The sequence below is a fragment of the Arachis ipaensis genome, chromosome B09 (genome assembly GCF_000816755.2).
Source record: "Arachis ipaensis cultivar K30076 chromosome B09, Araip1.1, whole genome shotgun sequence".
Lineage (NCBI taxonomy): Eukaryota > Viridiplantae > Streptophyta > Magnoliopsida > Fabales > Fabaceae > Arachis > Arachis ipaensis.
The window spans coordinates 20,903,562-20,909,142 of record NC_029793.2 but is presented as its reverse complement, the minus strand read 5'-3'; positions in this window follow the sequence as shown (position 1 = coordinate 20,909,142).

Below are 5,581 nucleotides of genomic sequence, written 5' to 3'. Positions count from 1 at the left end.
TGTAAAAGAAAAAGAAACCGTGTGTGTGGTCCGTGGGTGAGAGGGAAAACAGAGTAAGGGTTTGGCTGCGGGGATGAAGGGTTTAGGGTTTCATTCATTTTTTTTTTTAAAACTAGGATTAGGGGTATTTTAGTAATTTCAAATAAAAATAGGGATATTATAATAATTGGAAATAAATTCTAATCCATTAATAATAATGTATAAAAATACTATTTGCTCATCAATTTCATAAATTATTTTCAATAAAATGTCCAAATCAAATAATTAGGAGTAATATAATTAAATCCCTTATTTTCCAAGGTAGCAGTATTAATATTGAAAATATTACTTATTTAATTCAAATCATATAGAAATCCTTATTATTTCACAACTACCAACTTTATACTCTGAATATAGAAAATAATCCAATAATTATAAAATTGGATAATAATTACCTTAATTATCTTTAATAAAATAATTTCTGAAATTAAGGCTATAAATAACCATATGATTTGAGACTTGATCATAATAAGACTTTTCAAAGGTTCTGGGTCTTACATTTCGCTCCCAAATCATAGATAGCGAACCAACCAAGATTTGCTAAGTTGTATTCAGAAAATGCTTATAAAGTCAAACATGTGGATACTGGTATCAAAGTAAAGTCGATTAATGGAAATTATCTAAAACAGTATCGATGTCTAAAAGATAACATTTGAAATAAAAGTCAAGATATCGAAAGCCGAAGGACAACAAAATATATATAAAAAAGGGATTTTGACATGACTTTCTTCATAGATAGGGCTCCAAAAGTTCTTCCAGGTCGAATCTGAGACGTACTCTTTCTTCATCAATTGAGATGAATGAGAATTTCTTCATGTTCTTTTAGTTGTAACTTCTCATATTTCCTTTTGATTTCAGCCTGAGTGCTTTCTATTTCGCACAGTTCTCAATTAAGATCTTTTTTTCTCTTATCAGCTTTAAGGAGAGGACCTCGCACTAGAGCTTTATCTGCACGAACTTGAGCAAGTTTTTTTTTCAAGTTCTTCTCTTCGACGAACCAGTTGATCGAGTGTATTAGCTACATGAGCAACATTTGTTTCATACTTTTGATAAATTTTTTGTGATGATGCATATGAAACTTTGAATTGCGCAGATTCTGTCTGAATCTCAATCATACCTTTTTTGTAGTCAGTAAGTTTTTCGTGAGAGATGAACAAGTTGTTAATAATTTTTTTGAATTTCTTTACTTGTTTGAAAAATCTGATAGGTATTTAATATTTGAGAGTTGAGCTCAGAATGTCAGAAAGCAAGTTGTTTAGATTATCTTAATTTAGTCCTTCATCAACAGTCTACTTCGATAGATGAAGAAGCCTCTTTAAAATTTTGAGAACTTGAGGAGTTAATTATTTTGGGAATTGAAATTCTGATAACTTGTTAATGGATGAAGATTGGGGAGTCATCCCCATTTTATGGGATAAATTAGAAATAGTAGAAATGAGTTCTTTTAGATCAGCTTCTTGTGGGCTGAGAGCTTGATCCGATGCAGAGTGTTTATATTCTTGATGTGTGTCGACATCAGGATTGGCTTCTTTAGTAGGGGTTAGCCTCATCAACAGGGTTGGATGTTTCATTGGCTTGAGGATCAGTTTGGGAGATAGGATTAATATCTGCTTTGGGTTTCTCTGTTGGACTATTTTCGATAAAAGAAGAAGAAAGAATGGTGAGATCAACGTCAATCCTCTCAGGAGAAGCTTCATTTTCGATGGATTGAACTTTCAGAGATTTTTCTTGTTCTTATTGGCTTTCAAGATCTGCTTCTCTGCTAGGTTGATTGCTCTCTTTTTCATCATGCAAATAATGTGACAAGACATGCCCACTTGACGAAAAGGATGGTGAAGGTTATTTGTCCTCCTTATTAGGAGATTTGTTTTGGTCGATGCTGCGTTTGGAACTAAAGTTGTTTCTTTGGTGGATTTTTCGACCTGCAATGGTTAAATTATAGATGCCGAAAGTGGTTTTATCATTTGATAATATGGTTTAGTGAAATAAATCGTTAAAGATTATCGAAATACCTCAATTTCTTGAGATGGTGAGCTCGAAGAGTGCATAGAATCTATGACAATTTTGCTAAAATTTGAAGTATTCGAGGAGGCAGTGGAATTGCTTGAGTTGTCAGAAGTGTTCTCCATAAGCAAGTCAGCAGGTTTATCGAAAGTTTCTTGAACTGAAGAGTCTCTCTATAAAAAGATATGATTAAAAATAAATATATGAAAACATATGTTAGAGCAGATAAAATAGAAGTTCTTTAAATTTACCTTGTTGGTTTGTTTGACTTTTAGTGAAGTTTTTCGTGTTTTCTTCTTTTTCTGAGATTGTGGTGGTTCAGTTTTCCTTTTTGAGGTCTTAGAGGTTGGCACTACGAGAGTGTTTGAAGGAGATTTGATAAGCCATTGGAAAATATTTTCTAATGATCGATCATAACAGGAATAGTAGCTTTGCCACCATTCAATGAATGACTTAGTAACGTAACTGCTGGGAACAAAAAAATGGGAAGTAATTTTTTCGGTGTCTCTCATTGTGGTCAAGGCACTTTTTGATTTCTTGCTTATTCTTGAAATTAATCTGACAGAGAGGGGGGAGTTTTGCTTGGAAAAAGGGCAGGAATGGCTTGGAAAAACCCATTTGTCTTGTAACATAATGGGGAGCATGGAAAGTAACTCGAAATTGATCTTTCTTGTATTGAGGTATACATGTTGGTATCACTTGGACTGAGGGAAAATTGGACCACATTTTGTCATTTAGATGTTGAGCATCATCGTCATTGTTTTTTCGAACCATTGGGCGTCAAAACCAAGTCAGCCCACGTTTTCAATCAACAAATGGAGCAAAGTGTAGATCTTCATTCTAAAAATGTTTGCTTGAGTAAAATTTTGTGAAGACTTCCCAGAAAAATTCAGTAGTGGAATGTGAATGGATGAATTTTGGTTGGAAGGTAACCAGTCGAAGACCTTCAGTGCTTGGTTTTTCGGAAGAGGATATTACTACTTTGTGTTTCATGTGTTTCTCGAAAACTGCATTCAGCCAAAGGTGCAATAACCAAAGTGGACCTCCTGCCTAACTGAGGATCTAGTGTGAAGGCTGTCAACCATCTGACCCAATTCATCATATAAATTTTCCAGAAGCAATAATGTCAAATTCAGCTTTCGTTTTTCATGGATGAGGGCAGCAAGGGGATATATAGTTTTTGCATTGAGACACTTCTTGAATAAAAGACTATGGCATTCAGCTAGAGGTAAAGAAAGGCCACATGCTAATCGTCAGTAACTAGTGTACCTTGTTCCCCATGTTTTGTTTGATGAATTCTCCGTAGGAGATTTTCTCGACAATGTTATATTTATATTTAGGCTTTATGTCGAAAGTAATTGTAGGACCGTTCGATGGAAGACCTGTAATAGCTACTGCATCAAAAAGTGTAGGGCCAACCATTCCACATGGTAAACGGAATGGGAAAGCTTGATATTGTGAAAGTTTGAGAAGATCATATATTCCTCAAAATTTCCATTCATCCATCTTAAAGGGTTCTAACCTTTTAAACCGAGTAAGAAAACTCGCACCTTTGAATGCAATGTTGGGATTATTGTGAAATGGACGAGCATGATCAATAAAAGGGGCAACAAAAAAGTTTTGTTTGATCAACAAATCTTGGTTTTCACTACATACTAAGAAAATAATGAAAAACTTTCTTCGCTTGTCTTGAAGAGTTTAAAGGGCAGAGAAAACAATGGAGTTCATTTTCAATAGAAAAAGAAAATAGAGTCTTTCTATCGTTGGTTGTATCTTCTGGATCCTCGATAATAATATTCGCTTTGGAGGAAAGGACTTTCAGATTCGAGTGCTTGAGGGATTTTGCGGGGTTTTGTTCTTTTTTGTGTTCTACAGGCTGTTTTTCTTTGGGTTTTATCGGGGTTAGTACTATGGAAGTTGAAGTATCTATTTCTACACAATTTGAATGAAGGAAAATTTGATTATTAGTTTTTTGAAATCAATAAAGTGAGAAAGGGTAGTCGTATGATAGTGAATAAATCTTAGAGATTAGGGTTTCTTATTTTTAATTTATGTGAATAGGAAGTTTAACAGAGAAAGATATCTTTAAATAACAAGATGAGAAGAGAAAGAGAAACGTATCAAGAAAATCAAGAGAAGAAGTGAGATTTGAAGCTTGAAATTTTTCGCAATAATAAAAATGAAGGTAGAAGGTGAAAAGAAAAATTCTTTAAAGATAAACAATCTCAGAGAAAATTTTGAATTTTGAAAGAGAAGGTGTTTTTCATTAAATTTATAATTTTAGAAAATTGAAACGTAATGAATTAATGATGTGCATGATGCTTGTAATTAATGGGTTCGTGCTAACTAAGACAGTTATTAAGCATAACTAAGACAGTTATTAAGCATGTGAACGGGCTTTCTTTTCCCTTTTATTTTAGTGTTAGAAAAAAACTTATCTAGGATTAATTATTTTATCTTTTTAGAATTTTCAATGATAATAATAATTTTAGGGGGTAATTTGTTAGTCGAAGAATTTCGACCAATTGAATCAAAGCGACGTTGATTCAAGGGATAGGAACCGACATAGAAAGTTTCGATTTGTTTAGACTTGTCAAAAAATGAGGTCAACAAATTGAGTATCGAGATCGATGGTGATTTGTACAAAGGGCAGTTACTTAATTATGCATTTGGTGGAAATAGTTATTTTTGAACTCCTTAAGGGATGACACTTAACTTGGCAATATAAGATTCGTCTTCAGAAAACACTCACGCACACTCACATCCCAGCAAATTTCTGAGTCTGCCTCGAGTTTTTTTTTTCTGTAGAATTTTTTCCATATCTTTTCATTTCTTTTAAATTCCTTGTAATTTTTTTTTTTACAATTTACTTTTCTCTTACAAGTTCTTCTTTTTTCTTTAAAATTCTGCACCGTCGTTTTAAATTCAAAGTCCTTAAACTGAAGATATTTTATTGCTTTCTTTAAATTTAGAGCCATTTACTTTGTCTTTTGTAATTTCAAATTCAAGTAATTTAATTTTAATTTATATTCTAAATTTTTTCTTTTTTTTATTTGTTTAAAAATAAAGTCTTTTGATACAATTTTTAAAATTAATATCTATAAAAAAAGAATAAATTTTGCTCCCAAATTATAGATATCAAACCAAAATTTACTAAAAATTTGCATAATAGTAATATGAATGAACACTGAAGCATTGTGTTATGAAGCAAGCTAACACATATGGTACAATACTATACAAGAAACACCATAATCAACCTATCTCTCAAATTCTCTCTTTGAAAACACGTTAAAATTTTACTTATTGGCATCTTTCTTTTAATGGTATAATATTAGATTATTTCTAATGAACCTAAGTTTTCTAGAAAACCTCACCTAAAAGTATTATTAATTGCACAAACAATTATTAATATTTTAAATATACAACCACGAACTAACCTATTATATATTGCACCAATAATTATTAGAGAATTCTTATGTGTATATGTACAAAAAATTCAGAAAAGAGCTAATTAATTAAAGTAATGTGCAATATAATT